General features: G+C 37.9%; 1 pseudogene; it reads right to left on the bottom strand.

Annotated features, from left to right (window-relative positions):
- Window positions 1-2,365: 2,365 nt before the first annotated feature.
- Window positions 2,366-10,076, bottom strand: LOC101559922 (annotated as a pseudogene).
- Between the last annotated feature and the right edge of the window lie 2,539 nt (window positions 10,077-12,615).

The following is a 12,615-nucleotide window of genomic DNA, read 5'->3' as shown; positions in this document are numbered from 1 at the left end:
TTTTTTTTTTTTGAGACAGGGTCTCATTATGCAGTTGAGGCTGATCTTGAGCTCACTTTGTAGCCTAGGCAGGTCTTGAACTTGCAAGGATCCCCCTGCCTCAGCTACCTGAGTGCTAGTATTACAGGCGTGCACCACCATGCCTGGCATTTTTTTTTTGTACCGGGAATTGAACTCATGACCTTGTGCTTGCTAGACAGGCGCTGTGCCACTGAGCTATATCCCTGGCAGGGTTTTTGCTAAGTTTAAATTACAAAACTTGTATCCTTGAGGACAGGAAAGGTTAAGTAGAAAAACAGATGTGGCATGAAGCCTGAGTTTAGGTGGAATGTCTGGGGGAACACCTCCCAGCCAAGAAGCTGATAGGGAAGGCAAAATAAAACAAGTTAAGGACACACATCACACATCGCATTCAAACCAGAAGAGGAGAAACTGTGCTACTAATTACTGTCAAGTTCCATTCCCAGTATCTGTCTGCCAATGTTCAGGCAGCTCATTTTCAGGTATGGAAACACCTCTCCCACGACATTTTTTCTCACCATTGATATGAATCACAGTCCTCCTCCTCCTTAGAAGGCTCAGAATTACTCACTTTCCTATACATACTTCTTGGAAATTTTCTAGGAAAACAGAAACAATTTTTCTTAGCTCCCCAGGTCCCTGAACTAATTTTTATTGTTTAATTTAATTTTTTAGTGCAGGGTCTACAGGGTCTACGGAGCCTACGGGATCTCACTACACAGATCCGACTTATAGCTATTCTCCTGCTTTCAGCTTCCTAAACTCTGGGATTACAAGCACAAGCCACCACACCCAGTCTCAACTGACGTCTCAGAGGTGGGGCTGGAACAACAGGCAGGGAATCAAACCTCCAGTTCCTGCTTCTGCCTAAGCAGGTGCTTTAATCCACTGAGCTATCTGGCCAGTTCTTTTCATTTTGAGACAGTATTTCACTATGTAGTTCAGGCTGTCTTTGAACTCTCTTTGTAGCCTGTGATGGCCTCAAACTCACAGCAACCCTTCTGCCTCAGCCACCTGAATGATAGGGCATGCACCATCGTGCCTGGCTAAAAATTTTTTCATACCCGAAGACTAAACACTCCTACTGGTGTGAAGTTAGAGAATTGGGTAAATATGTATTTCCAACTCTGTCCCTTTGGAATCATCATTTTTTTAAACTGCTACTATATATTTTAGCTTTTCTCATATCTTTTCTATCTGTCCTCTGTTGCTACTTCAGTTGATGACTTGTATTGTCTAGTTGCATTGGTGGATTTGAGTAGGAATCCAAGAGTTCAAAAGAGTTGTAGCTTCATAGATATTGAAAAGCCAAGCGAAAATTTATTATTAAAAATGTTTACATAAAGAATGTGATTATTATATTACTAATTTTAAAACATAACAATAAAGATATGCTGCATCCCCCTGATTTTTTCACTGAATAAGGTAATTAAGTCAGTAACTCTCTTTTTTATATTGTCTTATAAAAATATACCACATTTTTGGGTTGTAGAAACACTATCAACTTATATTGATGGACATTATATATAATGCAAAGAAAAAAAGTCACCTAAGTTATAAAGAAAGTAAAACAGATAAGAGGGATAGTATTCTGTCAGTGAATTATTGTCTCTTGTACATACTAGGTAACTATGAATTCTTATTTGTAATTGTTACATAAAACCAATGTTAAAGATATTTTCACCTAATTGCAGAACTATTAAGCTTTTACCTTCCTCAAAAATAAAACGATTTCACAGGGAGGCAGCACTAGGAAAGTTAAAGATCTCTTTGTACTCTGTTCATTTCATGTTGGTTCTTAAGGTTACAAGTCTACTGAATGAAAAAGTGGAATGGTACTGATATCTCATATTTAATTCAATTTTGAATATTGAATAATCCAGTTTAATTTTCTATATTTAGCTCAACGTATTTACAGAGTGAATAGTGTTTCTAAATCATGATGAGGTTAGGGACTTTGGACAGTAAGGAAAAAGTGCCATATTATTTAGAATTCTTAGTTGGTCACTAAGCATTAATTTAAAAACTTACAACTTCATGTTTTATAGAGGCAGGAAACATAATTTGAAATTTTACAAACATATATTAAAAGGATTTTAACAATTCAAGTTCTTGCTGACAAAGTTCATTTCAGCTGACAAGTTCTGGTATCGTATTACTGTTCCCACATGATATCACCTCTTCTCAATTTCATTTGAATATAATGAACTTGTATTGGATGAAAGTTGTTGCATTTCTGAGCAGAGTTAGCTTCAGGCAAACATTTTTTCATGTTTTTCAATTCTTGGTTACCGTCTTACTGAATACCCGCAGCTTTACTTGCCTTTGAGTTTTGAACTTTTCGCTATAGTTCATAGACACTGTCCTGATGCTTCTTTCACCTAGAAATTTGCATGCCTTTCATTTCCATTTTCTTGACTAAACACTCTGGTTCACATTTTGTATCACCACATATGGAATGGGCTTCAGTTTCCTTCATTTTTTTCAGTAGTTCTTCCTTCTCCGTGCTTATTTGGTTTTGCTCATCCCGCATTGTCATCAAAAGTTCAGACGAACTGTCACAAATGTAAATAGACTTTTCTGATCCGTGAGGTACAGCTTAATAGTACTGGGATACTACTCTAGGAAGCTTAGAGAGGCATCTAGGCTCAATCACTCGGGCGCGTTTCGGGAGGCAACATGGGCCACAGTGAGGCATCTTCTGCTGAACGTCTTGCCTACTTGCATCCACAGGACAGCATGTGCTTTGAAAATTTTTTTCTTTTCCTTGCAGTGTTTGACACTGAAGACATTAATATTTTACTGATTTCAAGTCCAGTCTGAAGTTCAGCAGTTTTGTCTTGAAATATCTTATGCTGATGTTCTTCCTTAAGTTTTTCTTCTAGATGCTTAATCTTGTCTTCAGCTGTCTTCTGAGTGGTTGTCAGTCTGAAACATTCTTTTTATTTTTTATTAATTTTAATGAGAAAAAAATAGCAATGAGACAATTTCATAACAGGTTCGTCGGGCAGTTACAATCATTAATACATTGCATATTGTTGTCTTTGTAGTGGTTATTCATAGTACAAGACGCAGACGTAATATCCTGTCCAAATACTATTAGTACAAATCTTTCTTCTTATTGAATTAAGAGAAAGTGGCTGTACATATATCCTACCCATTTTGTATATACAGATACAAAATGGTCCTTCATTTATGTCCCCCTTTTTTGTTTAGTTTTGTCAGAGATGGGTATTCCATTGCCATTTAAATATTGTAGGTGCGTGAATTCAGCAAAATAATCCAATATAGTCCAGTAGTCCGTAATAGTAGTGGGTTATCCACACAAATGGCAATGTCAGAAGTTGTTGACTTGAGACTTTTACAACTCAGCATATTAATATGGCTTTATTTTTTATACCTCATGGTTATACTTTTCTGCTGGATGGTTAAGACCAAGGTAAAGCAAGACCTATATAACAAGAAATGTAACTTTTGTATCTGAGAAAGTCAGTCAAATTCCTTCAAGATTTACCCTGAAATCCTGTACCACAAAAACATTCTTTTTTTTTTTTTTTTACAGTACCAGGGATTGAACTCAGGACCCTGCACTTGCTAGGCAGGTGCTTATTAAACTGAGCTATCTCTCCTTGGCCCTTCACATTTTTCAAATGACCTTTTCTTTTTTTTAATTGACAGAGGCTTGTGCTACTTCTATTTCTCAAAATTTTTTTATTTCCAGAACTTCTTGAACTACTCTTTTCATCATTTTCTTTCTTAAAAAGATTACCTTTCACTTTTCAGCAGAAATCAGTTGTCCATGCAGCTCGATGTAGTGAAGATGTGGTATACATCTTGGCACCCCTGTGCTTAAAGATACAGTTATGATATTGTGTGTATCATAGCATTTACCCCAAGGACAAAGCATTTGTAACTATCTTTACACTTAAACCTTTTTAGATTTGCCCAAGAAGATCTTTAAATCAGCAGGGTTGGTATTAGAAGAAGGTCCACTAACCCATATTTTAGTTGAGCTTACACTGCTATCACTAGCACCACTTGTATTTTCTTTATCATTTTTGGATTGTGTCTTGCTCTCTTTATTTTTTAATTCATTTTAATGAGAAAGATAGATAAAAAAGCAATGAAACAGTTTCAAAACAGGTTAGTAGGACAGTTACAATAATTGATATATTGCATATTGTCATTATAGTAGTTATTCAGAGGACAAAATATAGACATGATATCTTGTCTAAACAATATTAGTACAAACCTTTCTTCTCAGTGAACTAAGAGAAAGTATCTGTTATCTATCCTAACTATTTTGTGTATACATATATATCAAAATGCCAATCACCTGAGGAATGGATGAAAAGGATGTCGTGTTTTTGTATAATGGAATATTACTCAGCTATAAAGAAAAATAAACTCAAAGCCTTCATAGGTACGTGGATGCAGCTAGAAGTTATCTTCATAAGTGAAATAAACCAGACCCACATGTGTAAATATTGTGTAGTCTTCCTAGTGTAAGAACTCAAAAGAAAAAATAAAAATTGAAAGGTATAACACAGTTAAATGGAAAGAGAGAACTTAAGGATTAAACAACATAGAGAAAGGAAAGAAGTTAGGAAATAGGGTAGGGGCAAAAGTATACATTTATATAAACAAGATGGTTAAGGCAATATCCTTAGAATTTCTTGCTGTCTTTAGATTCCTTGAAGAGCTCTTTGCTTGCTCAGAGGGCCTAGTAGACAAGGGCTCTTTCTTCAAAGTATTTCTTTCTTTGTCCCCAGATTCTGCTTTCTTAAAACTGTCTCTGGCTTCCTTCTCGACAGAGTCACGCTTCACAGTCTTCCTTCTCACCACCTTTATAGCTCACACTCATGTCATAATCCTTGGCCGCTTCCCTGTGCTCTGTGCAATGGCATCCTGCCTGTCTTTTGACTTACTTGCATCAGAATCTGTAATTTTCATTTACACCTGTTTCCAGGAGGTTATCTCCATGAAAATCCAGAGTTAAGGTTAGGGTTAGGGTTAGGGTTAAGGCTAGGGTTAGGGTTAGGGCTTCATCAGCCTGGACTGTGAGAGAGATGTCATCCTCAGCTTCTAGTGCAGTCATATTAGCTTCCACTTCTTCGTGGGCTGGGTGACCAGCTTCGGCTAGGTTCCCTTCTGAAGAAAGAGGCTCCTATTCTTCTCAAGAAACTGCCATCTTTCTCATTTCCTTCTTCCTGTCTTGAGCTGTTAGAAAGCTGCCATCTTCACCTTCCTTAGCATCAGTTTCCTGATTTTCCAGGTCTTCTTTTTCTGTATCTTCTATTGCTTTTGCCACTATTAATTCATGAATTCCTTTGTTTTCTTCAACAGAAAGTAACTGCTTGGAATGCACATTATCTTTTTCATTTCCACAAAATTCTTCTCCTTTCTTTCTTCATTTTTATCTTGTTTGTGTATCTCTCTTTTTTTGAAATAGGGTCTCACACTTCTGAGATAGGGTTTCACACTGTACTCCAGACTGGCTTTAAATTCACTGTGTAGTTCAGGCTGGCCTCAAACTTACAGCAATCATCCTGCCTCAGCATCCTGAGTGCTGGGATGGCAGGCATGCACCACCACGCCTGGCTTGTTTGTGTTCCTTTTAATTCTCCAATTGATAGTTCTTAACAAATACATCACGATCCACAGAAACATCTCCACTCAACTTCTCTGCCTTCCTGGTTGGTTTTGTTTTGTTTGCTTGAGTTAGGACACCAGCACCATCTCAATTTTGCTGATATCCAGGTTGGTGATCTTCCTCCTGCTTGCCCTATACCTTCTACAGCACCAGCTTCAATGGCTACCTTGGGAGAGAGCAAATATATGACTTTTAATTTGAAAACTAAGTCTATTTCCATTTAGTATTATTGCAAAATTTCCTAGTTCATGTCGCTTAGTTCTTTTCCTAATGTTTAATTCCCTTCCTTCCTTCCTTCCTTCCTTCCTTCCGTCCTTTCTTCTTTCCTTTTGTACTGGGAATGGAACTCAGGGCCTCATGCTTGTCAAGGACTGAGCTATATCCCAGCCCCTTGGTTCTTTCTAATTCTCACTTTTTTTAAAATCTATTTTTTTGTCTTCTATGTGTAGGAGTCCATTTAGTATCTTCTGTAGTGCTGGCTTATGGTCATGAATTTCTTCCATTTATACTCATCTTGGGAGGTTTTTACTTCTTCAATTCTTTTATTTTTCTCTTCAATTCTTAAGGATAATTTTTGCTGGATTTTGGTTGACAGTAACTTTCTTTCAGGGCTCAAATTACCTAATTCCATGCCATCCTGACTTGTACAATTTTTGCTGAGAGATGTGTATTATTCTACAGGGTTTGCCATTATAAGTCACTTGGCTTTCTGTCTTGCAGCTTTCAATATTCTTTCCTGTTTTGTATTGTTGCATCTTAAATATAATACAATAAGAGGAGGTTCTTTACTGGTACTTGTTTGGGGTTCTAAATCCCTCCTATACTTGGATGGCTACATATTTCCCAAGACCTGAGAAGTTTCATGTTATTATTTCAATTAAAAATTTTTTAAATTTTTATTCTTTTGATACAGGACCTCGCTATGCAGCTTGGACTTGCACTGATCCTCCTTGTCTCAGCTTTCCCAGCATTGCAGTTACAAGTGTGTACCCCAATGCTCCTGGTGTGGCTGGCACAGCACGCTCATGGTTCTGGGTCTGGCATGGCATGTGGCACTGGGGATTGAACTTAGGTCCTTGAGTTTGCTAGGCAGGCACTTAGACTGCAGAGCTATCTCTCCAGTTCCTATGCTATTATTTCACTGAACAAATTTTCTGTGCCTTTAGTCTGTACTGTTTTTTTTTTTAATTTTTAAAAATTTTTTATTTTATTGAGAAATAAATATGAATGAGACAGTTTCAAAGCTGAATAATAGGACAGTTTCAATAATCAATACATTGCAGTCTGTACTTTGGTGACCTTTTCTACCCCAAAGTTTTATAAGTTTGGTCTTAACTACATCACAGAGTTCTTGAATATTTTGTCAATAATTCTTATTTTTTTCTGTATTACTGCTGTATCAATGTGATAATTCATCAACCTTTGTTCAAGTCCTGAAATTCTGTCTTCGTCTTGATCCATTGTATTGGTAAGGCTTTCAACTGAGTTTTTGGATTGATGTGTTTCACTTTTCATTTCCAAGGTTTCTGTTTGGTTCTTTTGAGTATCTCTATCTCTTTTGAATTACTCTTTCATATCCTGCATTGTCTTCCTTAATTTATTCAGTTGTGGATTTGTATTCTCTCTGAAGTTATTGACCATTTAAAAAATTAATCTTTCAAATTCTTTGTCTGGAATTTCATCCATTTTGCTATCTTTGTATTCAGCTACTAGGCACGTATGGACTTCAGGAGTTGTCATGTTGCCTTTCCCCCTATATTTCTTGTGTATCTGTTTGAGATTTGTACTTTTCATGGTGATGAATGTCTCTTCCACTTTCACTGATGGTGTTCATAGTGACCAGCTTTCTTTTGAAAGCTCAATCCTTAGTATCACTCAGAGAAGAGACAATGAACTATAGTGAAAAGGTAGCACAAAAGACAAATCGGTTACTGACATACAGTAAAAACCAATTAAAAGCAACAACTATACCACCATAAACAATAGAAAGTGAAAGGGCATTAATATAAGGTAACTACTAAGTATTAACCAAGATTAAAAGTAATAATAACAAAATATAGAAGACATGGGGAAAGGGAAAGCAGATGTGACAGCACGGAAAGAAGAAAATGAAGAAGTGAAAGAAGAGGAAAAAGAGTAAGAAATAAATATCAAAGAATAAAATGGAAAATAAAATTAGATAAAAATTTAGGTGAAAAAAACACAAACACAAGACAAAAAAAAAAAAAAGAACAAAATATATTTTTTAAATGAGGGCCTAAAATTCCTCCATGCTGAGGTGTTTAGATTGGTCAGATTTCTTTCCAGGACCTGCAATATTGGAATCCACCAAGTACGAGGAAGGGACAGTGAGTCACACCTGGAGCCTGTTCTATTTTTTTCTCTACTCCTATTTAGCAAGCTGGTGCTGTGTATGAACTCTGCCACATCCTTCCGGCTGGGTGGTGCCAGTCAATGGTACATCATCTCCCTCAGGGCTTTATTCATTCCAGAACCTTGTTACTGTTTGTTTCCTTCTGTGTAATTAGAACTACTTCTATCCACAGCTACCTCTGTAGCTGTGAGTTGGTGATGTGCTCCAGATGGCTCCTTGCTTGTGTACACATGGTTTGTCACATGTCCCAGTAGAAGTGAATCCTTGAACTTTTTGGAGGGTGGGGAAAGCAAACAGATAGGTAGGTTCCATGCCAGGGTGGGACAGTGAGAGGAACCAAGCAGCCAAAGGAGCTCAATTACAGCACTTACAGACCTGCTCCCTAAGCAAACCACATGTGATGGGAGCCTCACTTTTCACCTGAGAAGGTGGTGCTGCCATCCACCGTGCCCTCCTCAATCTGAGCTCCCTGCTGCTGAAACTTCCCACAGGGTCTGTGATCAATCCTCCCCTTAACCATGACTGTTTCCTATGACTACCTCTCACCCAGTCACTGTGTCAGGGTGTCTCTGAAGTGTGGTTTTACTGTGGCTTCTGACCCTCAGAGCAGCTGAGGCTGTTCTGTGCACTGTATTGTCTTTCTGTTTCTCCCTGCTCTGTAGCTTTCTTGTCACTTTTTTCCTGGATTAGCAGAACACTTCCTCTCTTTCCGCAGGTTATTGTCTCTCCTTTCTAATGTTTAAATCCTCTCACTCAAAGAGTCACATGGAGGATGCTTCTATTTGGCTATCTTATCTAGTAGTCTCCTTATGTTATTTTTTTTTTTTTTTTAATAAAAAGCCACTAGTTAGAACAGGCTCGTATGGCTGTTGAAGGGCACTGTGCCTGGGCTGCAGGCATCAGGGCCAAGTGCAACAGAACCCCTAATGTACACCATTCTCTTTCTGTTGTGTCCAATGAAACATTTGCATCAAATGTAATAACCAGACAGCAGATGAGGGAGTAGGAAGGAAAAATGAGATAGTAAACAAACAACACTTCTTTGCAAGTGTAAGATAAACTAAAAAGGTTCCATGTGTTATCAGAAATAATAGAAACCAGGTCAAAACCCCACTGTGTTCTTCAACAGAAACCAGTCATGTCTCCTCCCACACAAGATGTTCCATCTCTTGCAAAGGACTGTGTTAGGTCTTGGAGAGGAACAGAATTGTGCTCCCTCCCTTCTCAGATATCTTGTGTACACATACATATGGTAGATGACCCTGAAAGGACTGGTTTTGGGATGGCAAAAAAATATCAGTAATAGACCATGAAATATCTGCATTTCCACAGCCTGAAGATTACTGATAATATTTTATTAGGCACAATTCCAACCATTTTACTAAGGCATTTCTATAAAACTTAGAAGCATCTGTGAGATTTTATTTTTCAAAACATGTAAAATGGAAGGAAACTGATTTTATTTCAAATTTAGCAATATAAAAGGTCAGTGTTAGGACAAAAGCATGTACCAGTAACTAAAAGCATTGCTAGTTATCACTCCACAATCTACAAAACCAGACAATGGGTTCAAAAATAGTTTTCACATGCTGAGTGATATTGTTCGAACAATGGCTGCTATGAGGCCATTTGCCTCAGGCACATTGCTGGGATGTTCTGGTTATCATTACTACCTTTTTTTTTTTTTTTTTTTTTCCAGTACTGGGGATTGAACTCAGGACTTTGTGCTTGCCAGGCAAGTGCTTATTCTACTGAGCTAACTCCCCAGCCCATTACTACCATTTTTATCTTTTCTTTCTTTCTTTCTTTTTTTCTTTCTTTCTTTCTTTCTTTCTTTCTTTCTTTCTTTCTTTCTTTCTTCTCTCTTTCTTTCTTCTCTCCTTCTTTCTTTTTCTCTCATTAGCTTTTTGCTTTCTTCTCTTTGTCTTTACTCACTTGAGGATCATAGATTTCACATGTATCTGAATCCTGCATGCTTGCATCTTCCACTTTTCTGCCTTTATCTTCAAATGGAAGTCCATGTGACATCCACCCTTCATCAACTTTGACTTCTGCTTCAGCAATGTCATTTTTCAGGAGTTTCAGCAATGGCGTGAGTGAGTTTAGACTTAAACTGGTTCAGCAGTGCAAGAGTCTGGTCTTCTCATGAAGTTCCTTTCTTTGCTTGTTGCTTTCTCAAAACTTCATACTTCTGTTTTTCTTTTTTGTATTCAGCAACAGTATCATGTGGAGCAGTTTCTTCCTAGTTAGTGGAGGTTTCCGTCCATATTTGGCTGGCTCTAAGGCAGAGTGGCACATGGCAGAGAGTATCAGTTCATGGTGCCAGAAAACAGCAAAACAGCAAGCGCAAAAAAAAAAAAAAAAAGGTGTGAGACTGTTGATATGTATGTTTTGCCAATTTTACTGAAGTAATTTCAATGATTTACTTTGTCACATAGCAAGAACAAAGATGTTAGGGACAGGTTCTGCTTAATTTGAATATCTTCTTTGTTGTGTTTTCATTGTATGGTGCTGGAAAAATTACTTTCAAGTCCTCTAATTTTCAATTTGTCTACATGTAATAATGATAGCATGTTCTTACTTATAAATCTCAACCCCAAATGCAGGGATTAAAAAATTGCCAAATGCAGGGATTAAGTGAGGGCCATAGTAGCAGCACGTGTCACAACAGTATGTGATTGCTCTGTGCTATATTCTTGACATTTCTCATCTTATTTAATCTTCAGATCTGGTTTATGAAGCAGGTGTTGTTATTTTCCCAATCAGACTACAGAAGATGAAGATAAGATTAAATCCACTTCTTGGTGTTGCTTCAATAAGTGGTAACAGAATGGGAAAGAGGTTGGGACTTATAGGTTCTTAGAAAGGGATTTCCTAGGACATGACCATCAGGAAGGAGAGAAGGCAGCTTTCCAGGTCAGTATATATTCTGGGATGAGGGGCCAGAGAGGACACTTGTCATATTGAGATAAATGGTAGTGGGGGATATCCACTTTGTAATGATAGGTGACCAGAGTGAGGAAGTAGGGAAGGAATGATAAGAGAGCATGAAGAGGCCCAGGGTGGGGCAGAGTGATCATAGGAATGGAATCAGGTAGGATGGAGTTAGAACCTCACTGGGTTGGTGGATAGTCCCTGGCAGCCATGTGCCTAGGAAAGGCAGGTCTTACCCAGGAAGAACTCCAGGGTTCGTTTGTATTAGATCTTCTATTAAGAAGTGGAAGGAAAGGCAGAACTTCCCTCTTCCCTACCTAGAAGTTACAGACATTTCTCACTTCTTTCTTTCTTTCTCTCTTTCTTTTTCTTTCTTTCTTTTTTGTTTTTTGAGACAGAGTCTCAAAGAAAAGCCTAGACTTGCCTTAAACTTGCAGTGATCCTCCTGCTTCAGTCTCTGGAGTGCTAGGATTACAAGCATGTGGTGTGTGCCACATGCCTAGTGACAGTTTCATAATGTTATGTTGAAAGTAAGACAAATCAGACTTTCTAATGGATTGAACATGGACTATAAAAGCAACCAAAGAGTCAAAGATGACTTCAAGATACTTCAAAAAAGAATTAAGGTTTGTTGTGTACATACACCAACTCCTCATGAGTGTGATCATGATGGAGTGCAAACACACATACTGAAAAAAAGCTAGATAAATATGTAAAAAAAAAAGCAAGAACACCAAAAGTTATTTACTCTAAAGGGTTGAAGGATGGTGTTATCACCAATAAAGATGAGTTGTGTAAAACAATGTTAGCAGGCAAGATTAGGAATTCAGTTCTAAAGCTATTAAGTTTGAGATGTGCCTGAGGCATCCAAGTTGCCACATGGTCAGTTGGTTTTATGAACTTGAAGTTTAAGAGATAGAAACTGTGGAGTCATCAGCATTTACATGGTACTTAAAGCTATAAGACTGCATGAGATCAGAAGAGAAAAGTAAATATAGAAAAGCAATTAGGCACCCCCCTGTCTCCCTTGCCTTCAGAGGCTGGGCAAGAGATAAGGAGTTAGCAAAGGAGGCGGAAGAACAACCTACCAAGAAGGGCAAAACCAAGACAGTACAGTGTCTGTGAAGCCAAGAGGAGGAAATAAGCTAAGAAAGAGTGAGAGGCTAATGTCAAGTACTGTTATTAGGTCAACAAAGAGATGAGATTGACAATTGGATTCAGCGACCTGAAAGTCAGTGATGGCCTTGGCAAAGAAAGAGTCAGTGGAGTGACGTAGAGATGGTGCTGATGTGGGCCGGTTGGAGTGGGTATAGGACAGAAAGGATGGAAGGAAAGGAATTAGAGATAGCAGGGATTGAATTTATTTTATTTTATTTTAAGAAAAATAAAATTTATTAACTAAATATTAAGAGAATAACAATAGCTATTCCACTGGTATTGTTATCTTCAAAGTAGATACAAAAGTTTCCACTTTGGCTAAGACATTTTATTGAGAATGAAGTAAATAAAAATAGTTAAAATGGGGGGCCTGGCCCTAACTCAGTTCTTTAAGTGGCTGCTTCCACAAAGCTGTCAGGCTCAGGTGGCTGTGGTTCGATCCCCACAACTCAAGCCAGCCAAACCTGAAGGCATT

The sequence above is a fragment of the Octodon degus genome, unplaced genomic scaffold (genome assembly GCF_000260255.1).
Source record: "Octodon degus isolate 3935 unplaced genomic scaffold, OctDeg1.0 scaffold00037, whole genome shotgun sequence".
In the NCBI taxonomy this organism is placed as follows: Eukaryota; Metazoa; Chordata; class Mammalia; order Rodentia; family Octodontidae; genus Octodon; species Octodon degus.
The sequence above is the reverse complement of the archived record's forward strand: the minus strand, read 5'-3'. Positions and strand labels throughout refer to the sequence as shown.